Source organism: Crocodylus siamensis, chromosome 7, assembly GCF_052110815.1.
Source record: "Crocodylus siamensis isolate JL-2025a chromosome 7, ASM5211081v1, whole genome shotgun sequence".
NCBI lineage: Eukaryota > Metazoa > Chordata > Crocodylia > Crocodylidae > Crocodylus > Crocodylus siamensis.
Genome location: NC_143401.1, coordinates 52,475,222 through 52,490,344, shown reverse-complemented (window position 1 = coordinate 52,490,344; position 15,123 = coordinate 52,475,222). Strand labels below are relative to the sequence as shown.

The window sequence follows — 15,123 nt, the reverse complement described above, 5'->3', positions numbered from 1 at the left end:
GTACTTTGCGTTGCTTTTTCATCAGTCCCATGGGATGCTCATGCCCACTATGGGACAGGGAAGTCTGGGTGAGGGAGATCCCCTGTCCTCCATCAATGCTGACCTCGTGAAGGAACACCTTGAGAGGCTGGATACCTTCAAGTCAGCTGGCCCTGACAATCTACACCCCAGGGTACTCAAAGAGCTGGCGAGCATCATAGCCCAGCCTCTGGCACGGATCTTTGAGAACTTCTGGTGCTCTGGTGTAGTGCCCGAAGACTGGAAGAAGGCCAATGTGGTGTCAATCTTCAGGAAAGGGAGGAAAGTGGATCTGGCTAACTATAGGCCCATCAGACTGACCTCTATCCTGGGGAAGGTCTTGGAAAAGTTTATTAAAGAGGCCATTCTTAATGGACTGGCCAACACCAACATCCTGAGGGATAGCCAGCATGGGTTTGTTACGGGCAGGTCTTGCTTGACCAATCTCATTTCCTTCTATGACCAGGTGACCTATCACCTGGACAAGGGAGAAGAGATTGATGTCATATATCTTGACTTCAAAAAAAGCCTTTGATCTGGTATCGCATGATCACCTCTTGGCAAAACTGGCTAACTATGGCCTCGGGTCCACCGTGAACCTCTGGCTGGGAAATTAGCTCTTTGGTTGGACCCAGAGGGTGGTAATTGACGGAAGTCACTCAACATGGTGCCCTGTGACCAGTGGGATCCCCCCCAAGGCTCTGTCCTTGGACCCATATTGTTCAACATCTTCATTAATGATGTGGACATTGGAGTTAGAAGCGGACTGGCCAAGTTTGCCAATGACACCAAACTTTGGGACAAAGCATCCACATCTGAAGACAGGAGGGTGATCCAGGCTGACCTGGACAGGCTTAGCAAATGGGCGGATGAGAACCTGATGGTGTTTAACACTGAAAAATGCAAGGTTCTCCACCTTAGGAAGAAAAACCTGCAGCATCCTTATAGGCTTGGCAGTGCTACACTGGCTAGCACTACGGAAGAAAGAGACTTGGGGGCCATCATTGACCACAAGATGAACATGAGCCTTCAATGCAATGTTGCGGCTAGTAAAGTGACCAGAATGCTGGCTTGCATCCATAGATGCTTCTCAAGCAAATCCCAGGATGTCGTTCTCCCCTTGTACTGGGCCTTGGTGAGGCTGCAGCTGGAGTACTGCATCCAGTTTTGGGCCCTACAATTCAGAAAGGATGTGGAGAAGCTTGAGAGAGTCCAGAGAAGAGCCACACGCATGATCAGAGGTCAGAAAAACAGACCTTACGACAACAGGCTGAGAGCTATGGGGCTCTTTAGCCTGGAAAAGCACAGGCTCGGGGGCAATCTAATGGCCACATTAAGTTTATCAGGGGTGACCACTAGTATCTGGGGAAACGTTTGTTCACCAGAGTGCCCCAAGGGATGACGAGGTTGAATGGTTATAAACTACTGCAAGACCATATCAGGCTGGACATAAGGAAGAATTTCTTTACTGTCTGAGCCCCCAAAGTCTGGAATAGCCTGCCATTGGAGGTGGTTCAAGCACCTACGTTGAACACCTTCAAGAGCAAATTGGATGTTTATCTTGCTGGTATCCTATGACCCCAGCTGACTTCCTGCCCTTTTGGCCAGGGGACTGGACTCAATGATCTTCCGAGGTCCCTTCCAGCCCTAATGTCTATGAAACTTATGGCCATTATTCCTTGTTACTCTGGGAGGTGCTCGGGTAAACAAGGTCTCTCCCATTCCCTGCTGGTCCCCCCTGGTATGTTTGTAGATGGTCACCAGGTCCCCTCTCAGCCTTTTCTTGTGAAGGCTGAACAGGTTCAGGTCCTGTAGCCTCTCCTTGTAGGGTCTGCCCTGCTGCCTTCAGTGATGCTGGTGGCCCTCCTCTGGACCCTCTCGATGCTGGCCACATCCCTCCTAAAGTGCAGCACCTAGAACTGGATGCACGACTCCAACTGTGGCTTGACCAGTGTCGCATATTGGGGAGGATCACCCCCTTGGCCCTCCTTCTGATGCATCTATGGATGCATGACAAGGTGCAGTTGGCCTTACTGACTGAGTCCTCACATTGGCAGCCCATGTTCATTCTGGAATTGATAATGACTCCAAGATCTCTTTCTGTCACTGTGCTTTCAAGAAGGGAGTTCCCCAGCCTATAGGTATGCTGCTGGATCTTACTGCCCAAGTGCAGTACCCTGCACTTGTCAGTATTGAATCCCATCCTATTCTCATTTGCCCATCCTTGTAACCTGTCCAGGTCCAGCTGTATCCCGTCCCTCACTTCTAGCATGCCCACCTCACCCTAGATCTTGGTGTCATCTGCGAATCTGAACAGGGTGCTTTTCACCCCCTCGTTCAAGTTGCTAATAAAGAGATTAAACAGTGCAGGCCCAAGGACTGAGCCCTGGGGGACCCCACTGCCCACATCCCTCCAGGTCGAAAATGACCCGTCCACCACCACTCTCTGGGTGCAGTCTCTCAGCCAGTTTGCCACCCATCTGACTGTGTAGGTATCAATGCCACATTCACCTAGCTTTTTAATGAGAATGGGGTGGGGTGTCAAAGGCTGCCTTAAAGTCCAGAAAGACTACACCCACTGCAACACCTGTGTCCAGTGATTTTGTGACCTGATCTTAGAAGGCAATCGGGTTGGTCTGACAGGACCTGCCCCTACTGAACCCATGCTGGTTGCCCCTGAGCATTGTCCCCCTGCTGGTCCTTCCCAGATGTGCTCCTGGATAATCTTCTCAAAGAGCTTCCCCAGGATCGAAGTAAGACTAACGGGCCTGTAGTTGCCTGGGTCCTCTCTCTCTTCCCTTTTTTGAAAATGGGGACCACATTGGCCCTCTTTCAGTCATCTAGTACTTGGCAAGAGTACCACGAGTGCTCGTAAAGCCGTGCCAGGGGCCCCTTGATAACCCCTGCCAATTCTTTCAGCACCGTGGGGTGGAGAGCATCTGGACCTGCTGATTTGAAGCCTCTCTGAAGGCTTGCCACTACCTGCCTTTCCACACAGTTCATGTCTTGCTTTTCTACAAATATATACATTTATTCACATTCCTGTATAAATTCAATATTGTGGGTGGGTGCAAAGAAAATATAAATGTATAAAAACAAATATATCTGTCTTCCTATATGTCGCAGGGCATTAAAGTGCCCTACTCCTAAAGAAGGACAGGTGTGGGTGGCTGGGACAACTCTAGAGGTCAGCTGACCAGAAGGGGGCAGGGCCTGGCCTTTATAAACAGCCTACGCTGAGGCCGAGCGGCAGTTCCCTTCTGGCAGCTGGGAAGGAGAGAGCTCTGCCGGGAGTAGGCAGAGTTGGGGAAGCCTGATGACCTGAGCAGCTCCATGGGTGAGGATACCAGGCAGAAGAGCCCTGGCAGGGATGGAAATAATGATGAACCAGAGAACTTACGGTTTACGTTTTAAGCCAGGAGGCTAGCATTTGAGTTTGGGTTTTTGTGTCACAGCTGATTAGCTAATGGTTTTGGTTATTGTTACAACCGGAGGACCGGGTGAGGCTGTAGGGGTTGGAGGAGGCCTCATGGGAGCTCCCCAGTAGAGTGGGGGTTCCTGGCACCCCAGAGGGTGCTGCATTTTGGGGGTGTCCCAACCCCGGCCCCAGTGGGGCAGTATCGGGAGGAGCCCAGTGGGAGTGCAGGCGAATGACCCAGTGGGGCGTAGGACCCGGGAAGGGGGTCTGAAGGCCAGGTTAGGCTGAGGCCGCCTAAGCCATATCGAGCAAAGCCCAGTAGGGCATAGGACCCGGGAAAGGGGTCTGAGGCCAGGCACAGCTAAGGCCACCTGAGCCTCAATCGCGGGAATTGTGAGTGGACACATTGAGAGGCCCCAGGAGGGGGCGAGCGCATTGAGAGGCCCAGGAGAGGAGCCCTAGGAGTGGGCATCTAGGGACACGTAGGCCCAGGGAGGGCGAAAACGTAGAGGGAAGCCCAGGAGAGGGCAAGAGCATAGAGACAGGCCTGGTGGGGCCACTAGGCGAAGGCAGGCCAGGAGAGCGTCCGTGAGGGCGTGGGCCTTAGGAACAGACTCAACAACGTCCGGAATATCTGAGAGGCTTGGGGCGTGGTATTAGGGGTGGTAGGAGCCATGCATAGCCCGTAAGGCAGAGTGTACCTAATCAATCTAGGGAAGCAAGGGCCAGAATAAATACTAGCACTGTGTCCAAGGGGACAGAAGGCAGCCTCCCTTATGAACTATAGAACCATCAAAGATGCGGCGGGTGAGAACGAGGGTGCGTGACGGACAACTTGGCACAGTAGGGGCACCAGGAGAGATCACGGCCGCTCCTGGGTCCCTGCCCTGTGACACTATACAAGTTTGATAATGTGTGTGCTGCAAGGTCTGTATAGAAAACAAATGCATCTCCCTTCCAATGTAAATTCTGTAATTTACGTATGTATGCTGCAAAGCTTTAAATGCATAGAAATAAAATATAAATGTATTTCCCTTCTTGTATAAATTAAATGCTATAGTGTAATCCTATCTATTATAATTATAAAATTGAAAAGAATAAATCAATGAATATAATAATAGAATAAAAATATATGGAAGAAAGAAAAAGTTATTCTAAAATCCCTCTTGCTAGGCTAGCAAGTAGGAAATGAATGGTAGCCTTTGTCTCACAGTGCCAAAAAACAGCTCAGTAACTGACCCCGAGGCAGAAAGCAGGCCAGTTCAAACAATGCTGCCTTTTATGCTGTTTTTCCATCCCTCCCCCAGAGCACTGGGATTGGAAGGGACCTCGGGGAAGGATCACAGTCACTGGCCAGGTACAGAGTTAATATGAGAGCAGTCCTCCCCACTCCCCCTTCCTCCTCCCTCTCTCTACTTTCTGGTTCTCTGCAGGCAACCCCAGCTTTAGCTTCTAAACTCAAAATATTTCAACTGCCCTCATTTTGTTTCAAGGCTGTTTCGAAGCCCTCTATTTCGTTTAGATTTCACTGTTTTGAGCTTGAAATGTTGAAACAAAACAGTCGGTAAAGCTTTGCATAGCCCTAATGAACAAAATAGCAAGCTACTGAAACCAGCCTTTTCAAAGCTCATCACTAATTCTACATTCTTCATTATCTGGGAGTTTTAGGTATCATACACGGGCGGGGCTATATTTGCAGAAATGCAAAGGCTCATGTGAAATGAATTAGAACTGAATTTTGAACGTGGAGCATATGATAAAATTTCTCTTGAGCAACATGTCTATTGAGTTTAATGCAACCAGGTTTTCACCTTCTTTTATAGAAACTTGCTCTCCCTTCAGTTTTGCTACTTTAGACTAAGTTTTTATATTCTGTATTCATTATGATACAATGTGAATTTGTATGATGCAATGTAGATTATTGTTCCCTTACCTCTATAAAAAATGGAATAATAGATGCACTATACACACTGTTAAAGAATTTGGCCATCAGTTAATATTTTTTATCAATTAGTATCTCAATCCAGTTATCTTTTTCAGTACTCCGAGACGTCTACTTGTACATTCTTTGAGGTGTCTTCTCTTACTAGGAGGCAACACTGTTGCTAATGACGAGCAACAAAAAGGAGTTGTTTTGGAGAGTAAATCAATCCGTATATGTAGATCTATAAACAGTTTCCAAGGTGAATTATGGCATTTTTCACCTACCTCCAAAATATTACATATTGACCGCTGCTACACTCAGGAGTCCAGATTGAATGGACCAATGATAAATGGGCCAGAACTTTGGCAGTTGTAAATAGGTTTAGCTCCACTGAAGTGAAAAGACTCAAGGTGTTTTAAATCAGCAGAAGCTCTGGCCCATGAATTTTGGTGGTTTTTGAGGCAGGAATTCTATATATTTCTACTGCCAACAAAACAGTTTAAACAGAAAGTCCTCTGCATTCTAAATATTTTTTCCTATATCAAAGAAAAAAGTATAGCCACTATCTTTGTGGTTTCTGTATAAAATGATTTATACTTACTATGCTAACTCATAGCAGAAGGACTAATATTGTTCTCAGAGCTGGGTGGATATCAATTGATGATGCTGTATAAGAAATATAAAATTTAAGAGAGAACTACTAAAATAAAACATATCCTATTAAACTCCTAATGTACTGTTTTGAGGGGCTCAGATGTGTATGCTTTTCACATGCTCTTTTTTTTACTTTAAAGGACTATAGCCCTTCCGGAGGAGTTTTAGTACTTAGGAATCTCACATGTACAGGAATGATATCTATGGCAAGTGTGATGCACTCAATAAGCAGCTTCTTTTGGCTGATAAGTGGTACCGTGTGCTTGTCTTTTACTAGATTTTATCTATTTGCTGAACTGAGCACTAAGACTAACATCAGTTAAGTTCACAGATGTTAGCAAACAAAGAACCACTGGTGAAAAACAACCTCAAGATTCAAAAAAAAAGATGTGTGATAACCATGAAGATTATTTTCCAGATAAATCACTGAGGTATCCATGAAACTGATATGAGATTGAAGCTGAGTTGTGTTTATTAATATCTTCTCTTCCTTTATAAAAAGTAAAAGGCAAGACTGAACAAGCCTGACCCCCAACTTGGAAGCCTGTGAAGAGTGACTGAGGGCTCAAGGCCAGTTTTGGAGGTAGAGAAAGGAAGGTGCTAAATGCATGTATTCTAGTGGTACTGGTTATTACCTGTTACCTACCCCTGGGTGTGTCTACACAGGAAATTAATTTGACTGAATAAATTCTGGTACAGTTCACACTGAAGCCCCCCATGTGGCCCAGTCAGCCTCTCCGCAGCACATTAAGTTAGACTGGAGCAGCCCCAGCTGGCAGGGGAGCCTGGGGGGTCAGCCTGTCAGCTCAAGGCTGCTCCAGCCACGGTCAACGTTCTGCAGAGAGGCTGACTGGGGCACATGGGAGCTTCAGCATGAGGCTAGCTGGCAGGCAGCACCTGCTCTGAAGCTCCGTCATGCCCCAGCCAGTGCTGGGGGCATCTACATGTGTGTAGCAATGCAGTAACTAACAGTGCCATGGATAGTACTTGTATTGGATAGTACTATCCAACAACAGCATTTATTAGTTTACTGAGGCCTAATAGGGCTGCAAGCATAGACAGTGACGTTTTACTGAGGAGCTAATTAGTAGGGCTATGTGAAGCTTTGGCCACTGATTCTATTCTATTCGAAGATTCAGCCACTGAATTGGGAGACCCTTTAATCCCTCCGAATCCAACTGGAACCTTCTGAATTGATTCGGAGAGATTTGGAAAGATTTGGCATTTCAGACAGACACAGTTTTAAATGTTTTTTTTCCTACATACCTCAAGGTATGAGGCGGCTTGTGAATACTGTGATGCTGGGGCAGATGGAGAATCTGACAGGAGCACAGGGATGGGGTCCCCAGCACACTCTGCAGCAGACCCAGAAGTGGACCAGAAGCACTTCTGGGTCTGCTGGGAGGTCCCCCCACACTGCCCTTGTTTGGCGACTGCTGCCTCCTGGGTCTGGGGGGGCGCCCAGGGTTCCCCTGTGGCTGATTGCCAAGCCAATGAGGTGCAGGGAGCCCCAGAAGTGGACTAGAGGTACTTCCAGTCCACTTCTGGGTTCGCTGCTAAGTATCTGGCCACCCCCCACCCATGATCCTGTGGGATGCTCCTTCTGCCTCAGCAACACAGCATTCACAAGCCATGCCTGGTACCCTGAAGTATGTAGAAAAAATATTTAAAGCTCTGTCTATGGCTGAATGTCTGATTCTTTGAATCATCCAAATCTGAAGATTTGATGCCTCGGATGAATTGAATCAAGGACAGTGACCTGAATCAAATCACTGTCCCCAATTTCAGGCTGAATCTGAATCGAATAGGGCCCGTTTCGCACACCCCTACTAATTAGGCAACTGAAGTAAATGTCTCATATAGACATGCACCCTAAGTGTGTGTTTATACTATTAATGTGCATTTCCCTATATTTGTCCCTTCTCTTTGGCCCATTGGTTTGTGACTCTGACCCCTAGGATTTTCTATATAAAAGTGGGAAATGCCCCTTTTGGCTCTTGTGCCAGTTCCTGGGACACCGGGGTTTGGTACGAATTTAGATATGTCTTGTGGGATGTCACATGGCAGCAACAGGGAAAGTAAATTTGGCCCCAGATGAGTGGGTGAGATCTTATGAATCCCTTTGCTGTCCAGTTTGAAAGTCTGAGTCATTGCCTTGAGGTCAGCATATAATCAGAACATATGGAAACAGAAAGAATAGTCATTTTGAAAATTTAAATAAAACTTACGTAAAAATACCCTCCATATCCTCTCGTTGTTCAAAATCCTTTTGAAAGAAGCAGTTTCATTATTATTTATTATATCTAACAATTCTACATTTGGGTACAGCTTTAAGGCTGCCCATCCCCCATCCAGCAGCCACTGTGCCCTGTCAATCATCCTGAAATACACTGGAGCTCTTGTCAGGCTGTCAGCTTGCAGATGTACCATAAGCCAAATACTGAGCCATAATAGTTTCACTGAAGTTCTAAGCAGCCAAAAAATTGCTTAGATAGTTGCCCCAGCACTGAATGTGGACCATTGTGTTCTGGGATAGGTGAGTGATGAGCTACTATCTTTTTTTATAAGCTTTAAAGTGATTTAACAGTAAATGCAGTTATAATACCTAGATATCGAAAAAGGTTAGCTACATTTCTAAATCTGTTTTCTGTCATTATATGTTATTTAAAATTACAGCATATAAAATGTACTTGGACATTGTCTAACAACTTTAACCTCAATGGTTTAATTTTATTTTGGGCTACAACAAACTTTCTTGACTGCTTTAATGTTTTTTCCTCATATTGGAATATCCAACTTTGTTAGTATGGATGCAATTAATTATAAGTAGATAAAACAAAAGACAATGGTATCTTAACATGCACTACTGGGTAAATGGATACTTTTTTTTCTGGTTCTGGTGAGACAGAACTGTCATGACACCTGAAAGTCATACTTACTATTTTAACTGTTAAAAGAGACATTGCTATACAGTACTGGCGTTACCTACTGGTAATATTTAGATTAGTATGTTTGAGTTCCAGCTTATAGTAGCCTTGTATCAAAATATCTTATAACCAAGAGCCTTAGTGTATCTATATGGTATATTGTATTGGATTAGAAATGTTTTTATTAATAGTGGACTATAATCTTCATGCTCTCATGGAGTACACACCTGGGTGAACTGTTTACTTGATGTAGAACAAGTATAACCCTAGATACAAGCACAAGTGATTCTTCTATTATGTTGGAGAGCCCAAGATACTCTGTTTCATTATAAGAATATTTTCCCCCTTATTACATATTACACTTGATGTGATTCTAATTCTCAACAGTTATTAATATTTTAAATAATCATTAATATGATATTTTAAATAATCATTGAGAAAATATGGTCTGTTGAGAATATATTTGTCACAGCTGGGGAGTTAAAATAGCTTGTAAGCAATAGTGAAAACTGAAAAATATTAAGAAGTTAATGCTTTATTGAAGGCATTCTACAAAGACTTTTTCTGTATGAAAAGGTGACTAGACAGTGCGAAGCAATGCCATGAAGAGAGATTTCATGTGAACACTGAGTGCTCTTGCTGGAAGCAACATTGCATTACTATGGCACTGTGTGTGGGCTAATAAACTCTGCTTAGAAGCATGGAGTACTGCTGTAACATGACTATCCTGCTAGTATGTGGTGGCTGATGTATACACATACCTTGCAAATCATTGAAATGCTACAAAGAAAGACTACTTTCCAGAAACAGAGCAGCTGGTTGAGATTTTTCCAAGTGGTAAAGGGGATTTTGCCATATGCCTCCCATTTATTTTAGGATTATGTGGGCCTGCACATTGAAGCCAATGGAAAAACTACAATTGATTGCAAGAATAAATGGGTCAGGACCAAATAAATCAGTTAGCATTTCATTTTAGGCATACTGATATAAACAAAAAATGGACACAAGCAGGAGAGAAAGTGCTGAGCTTTCAGATTGTGGTCTGGTTTGTAACATATTCCAAACTGGGGCTGTTCAGAAACAGGGTTTTGGATTAGGCTAATCTCCAATGGCAGCAGGTGGTTGTTAGGCCCCTGACAGACATGCAGATAAAGGTACAATGGGATCTGATGCGCAACTTCCACAGTCTCACTTCCTGTCATGTCATGTTTATAGCAAGAGGTGAGATTGTGGGATTCAGCATAAGATCTTATCACTCCATTGTCACAAGGTCAAGGTTCCAGGGGTGGCCATGACATGCCCTGGTGGCTCTGCAACCATGCCCACTCTGCCCCTAGGGCAGCTTCCTATCTCTCTTGCTATGCCTTGATGGAAGTATAATGATAAATAGGAAGGCTGTTCTGGCCTTACTATAATGACCAGCCAGATTGTGGTCATGGACTTGTGGGCCAGTTGCATGGCTCCGTACTTCCCTTACACCATGTTCCATGCCTTGCAGATGGTATCCTTACAGATGTTCAACCAATTGCTGACACAGCTCCTCATTGGGCCTTTAGACCCCTTGGCCTCTTGGCCCCACTCTGGTTGCCAGATCCGTTGGTCACTTCCCTGGTCCAATCCTATTTGCTGGGCCTCACTATAGGCCTCAGGCCCCTTGCTGGGCCTCACAACTCCAGGCTTTGTACCCCTCTGGTCCTACCCTCTATTTCCTAGTCTCTCACTGGGCTGCTGGATCCACACAGTCCCGATCTTCCCTAGCCCCTCACTGGGCCTCTGGACCCACATGGTCTTCCCTGCCAAGTGCTTTTCTGTTAGGGTGTCCTTCCCTAGCCTTCCCACTCCATGGGGTCCCCCACAAGGCAGTGGGAGCTGTGACTGTGCAATGCCCTATTCTTGCCTTTCCATGGAGTGGCCCATGCCTGGCATTTCTTGGAAGCTATCCTGCCATAGGTAGCCCAGCCATGCTAACCAGCCCCAGTAGGGTGCAATTTGAAGTCTGACCTAGGACTGGTCTTCAGACCTACCTGATCTTGCTTGCCCCTCTCTAGGCTCCTCCTAGATTTCCAATGCTCCTCCTTGGTTACTAACCACTGAGCCCCCTGGCTCTGGCACCATCTTACCTCCGAGTCTTCCATCTCTGGCCTCAGTTCACTCTTGTATCAAACAACCTTTAGCGAGGATTTAGTTAGGGAGCTTCTGGAGGGGTTGGACGTATTCAAGTCAGCTGGTCTGGATGATCTCCACCCTAGAGTTCTAAAGGAACTGGCCGAGGTCATTGCAAGTCCCCTGGCATGGCTTTACGAGCACTCGTGGTGCTCTGGTGAGGTACTGGAGGACTGGAAGAGGGCCAACGTGGTTCCCATCTTCAAAAAAGACAGGAAGGAAGACCTGGGAAACTATACGCCGGTTAGTCTTACCTCGATCCTAGGCAAGCTGTTAGAGAAAATTATGCTGGCACACATCCAGGAGGGGCCAGCAGGGGACTGCATGCTTAGGGGCAACCAACATGGGTTCATCAGTGGCAGGTCCTGTCAGACCAACCTGGTGGCCTTTTACGATCAGCTCACCAGATCATTAGATGCAGGGGTAGCAGTGGATATAGTCTTCCTGGACTTCTGGAAGGCTTTTGACACTGTCTCTCACCCTGTTCTCATTAAGAAACTGGGGGGCTGTGGTATAGACACCCACACAGTCAAATGGGTCGCCAACTGGCTGGAGAGCCGCACCCAGAGGGTGGTAGTGGAGGCGTTCTTCTCAACCTGGAAGGACGTGGGCAGTGGGGTTCCACAGGGCTCTGACCTCGGGCCCGCACTGTTCAACATCTTCATCAGTGATTTGGACAAGGGGGTAAAAAGCATCCTGTTCAAATTTGCTGATGACACTAAGGTGTGGGGGGACGTGGGCACACTGGAAGGATGCAACAGGCTACAATCGGACCTAGACAGGTTACAAGGGTGGGCGGATGAGAATAGGATGGGTTTCAACACAGACAAGTGCAAGGTGATACACCTTGGGAGGAACAACCGCCACCATACCTACAGGTTGGGGAACTCCCCTCTTGTCAGCACGGAGGCAGAAAAGGATCTTGGGGTCATCATTGACTCCAAGATGAACATGGGCCGGCAGTGTGGGGAGGCAGTTAGGAAGGCCAACCGCACCTTGTCGTGCATCCACAGATGCATCTCGAGTAGATCCAAAGAGGTGATCCTCCCCCTCTATGCGGCACTGGTCAGGCCGCAGTTGGAGTACTGCGTCCAGTTCTGGGCACCACACTTCAAGAGGGATGTTGACAGCATGGAGAGGGTCCAGAGGAGGGCTACTCGTATGATCAGGGGACAACAGGGCAGGCCCTATGAGGAGAGGCTACAGGACCTGAACCTGTTCAGCCTCCAAAAGAGAAGGCTGAGCGGGGATCTTGTAGCCTGTTATAAACTAGTCAGGGGGGATCAGCAGGCATTGGGGGAGTCACTGTTCCCCCGAGCACTGCCAGGAGTGACCAGGAATAACCGTCACAAGCTGGCAGAGGGTAGGTTTAGGTTAGATATCAGGAGGTGCTACTTCACGGTCAGGGCGGCTAGGGTCCTGAACCAACTTCCAAGAGAAGTGGTGCAGGCTCCTACCCTGGGGGTTTTTAAGAGGAGGTTAGATGAACACCTTGCTGGGGTCGTTTGACCCCAGTACTCTTTCCTGCCATGGCAGGGGGTTGGACTAGATGATCTGCTCAGGTCCCTTCTGACCCTAGAAACTATGAAACTATGAAACCATTGCCATCCTAGGCTGCACACCCCTTGACCCCTTCTTCTCTTGGCTGTGGCCATACAAAGACCTTTGGCCTCTCCTAGGCGCTGGCCCTGCCTCAGGCCAGTCAAGAACTCCAGGCCCCGTTGGTTCTGGCAACCTCTGCTATGGTCTGTTTCACCCTTTGGCCCCTCCTGAGGCCCCCACACAGGTCAGTTGAGATTCCCAGGGTCAGTCCTTCAGCTTGTCAGCCCCTTCGTCTCTGTGGGTCCACCTTTTTTTCAGGCCCCTCCATAGATCCCTCTCTGTCTGTAGGCTCAGCCCTCTGTAGGTCTTCCTACACTTCCCCTTCCTTCTCTGGGCACAGCCAGACCCCCCCCTCCCCCATAGGCACCTGTACTCTGCCCCTCTCACTGTGTTCACCCAGACCCTCCACCAGATTTCTCCGACACTTGGCCCCTCTCTCAGGACTCTCCTGGCCCCTCAGTAGGCCCACCAATGCTCAACCCCTCACCCAGGGCTCACCTGCTCTCTCCTGATGCCCCTGTGTACTCAGCCTTTCTCAATAGGGCCCAGACACTCAGCCTCTCTCGGGGCTCTTCTTGTTCCACAACAGGCTCACAGACTTGCATCCCCCTTTTTAGGGCTCTAAACCCCACACTGAGTCCCCAGGAACCTCCTCCATCCCCTTAGTTCCTACCCAAGCCTCCAGATGTCGTTCTTCTTGCTGGCATTCCCAAGCTGCAGCCTTCTGCTGGGCAGTGTTTCTACACCAGCTCCTGAGATGTTACTGCTGGCCCTATTCTCAGGGTCTTGGTTTATACCTTGTCTACACCCAGCCCTTCTCCAATCAGGAGACTCCCTTGTTCAGGCCTAGTCTCTCTTGCCAGCCCCCTAGGTCAGCCAACTCTGCAATTAGCTCTGACCCCCCACCTGCCATTGGCTTATGCTGCCTGATCTCTTAAAGCCACATTCACATTGCTGGTGCCAGGGAAGCCTGGGATCCTGATTCTTCAACTAGCAGGCTCCCGTGGCTGGGAGTCATCAGACAATCTGCATCAGTGGCTAGGGCCCCCAGCCAGAGGGTGGCATGGTGTACTTTCACAGCTGGGAGCTGTAGCCTGGTCATATGTTCAGTTAATGGAATGATAAGAACCAGCCATAAAATTACTGCACATATCTTGTGTAATAACTTTGCAGCTTATTCCTTCTTTTATTATGATTTTAAATGCATTTATGTGTGGTTGGCTAACTACTTAAGATGTAATTTAAATGGTTAATCGTGTTTTAAGTGTAACATGTGGCTTAAAGTGGGGATGGCTGCAACTGTCTTCAGTGTTTTAAAGTATATCAAATGTGGCCAAGAACCATCTCTAATTTTAGATAGTATGTTATTGGATGGAAAGTATGAAGGGAAACAGCGAGAGATTTTATTTCTGTGTTTTTGAATAAAGCATTTATTGTCACACATTTACTGAAGAATTAAGTTGAGTCTAGTGAAAGTGATTTAAAACATGCATATGTCCACAGAGAAAACAACCAAGAAATCACTTATGACTACTTCAAATTGCAAATAAAAGAATGAGGTGTCACCTCTTTCCCATTCTTCTTTTTTTCCTGGTAACTGATGTACAATCTTGCCTGCAAAGAATTTGAAGGAAATCAACACCATCCATTTTTAACAGTGGTGGTAGACTTCAAAAGGTTCTTGCAGTACTAGGAGATCAATACTGGAATTAGTTCAAAGATGCAAAACAAAACCCTGGGGCACTGTGCAAAATAAAAAGTGGCCTTTTTTTAAAAAAAAAAAACAATAAAAAAACTTGAAATGCAATTGAAAATTTGGTCAAACCTTCAGGGAACCAAGTAAGTGACAAAAATGGCAACTTGCAGCATGTGGAAGAAAACAGCTTTTTAAGGGCTATATCCTCACTGTTATCATAATATTTAAAAAGCAATAGAATTCAGTTCTCTCAAAGCTCAATAGCAAGAATCCTGTTCAATTCAGTAGCCTTTGGACTAGACATAAGTGAGACTGAGCCAAAGGCTTATTTCTGTTCACAGTCAGCCTTTTCTATTTATCATGAAAAGGCATCTTAGAATCTACTAAATAGGAGTCAAGTGGAAGTTCAGATATATAACTGAATTCAGGAAAGGAGGTGGACATGTAGGGCCGACATAGTAGGCTCAAAAACCCATAAACTCACTGGTACTGTAGGAGAGAATTTTAATATGTTGAATAGGGTCTTATGTTAATATTTACACCTAATGTTAAATAACCTAATTCAAAATGAATTTGTGTTTGTCTGAATGTCAGTGGAATCCTAGGTTAGTGCTAGATTTCTTGCTAGTTTTGCAAATGTTGATAGAAAAGCCCCTAATATTATAGTAAGTTATAACTTAGTGCCTACTAGGCAAACTCAAGGTTTTGTACTTGTCAATTA

General features: G+C 46.3%; 1 protein-coding gene across 5 annotated transcripts in view; it reads left to right on the top strand.

Moving 5' to 3' along the window:
• Positions 1-15,123, top strand: part of CTNNA3 (catenin alpha 3) — a 1,496,635-nt gene that overhangs the window by 35,550 nt on the left and 1,445,962 nt on the right. Inside the window, exon 1 of one of the 5 annotated variants that reach the window (XM_090056879.1) lies at positions 8,416-8,550. The exons of the other annotated variants lie outside the window; for them this stretch is intronic. The gene's annotated coding sequence lies outside the window, so the exon portion shown is untranslated. Of the gene's footprint in view, positions 1-8,415; positions 8,551-15,123 lie in introns of those variants that run through there. 5 annotated transcript variants of the gene reach the window in all.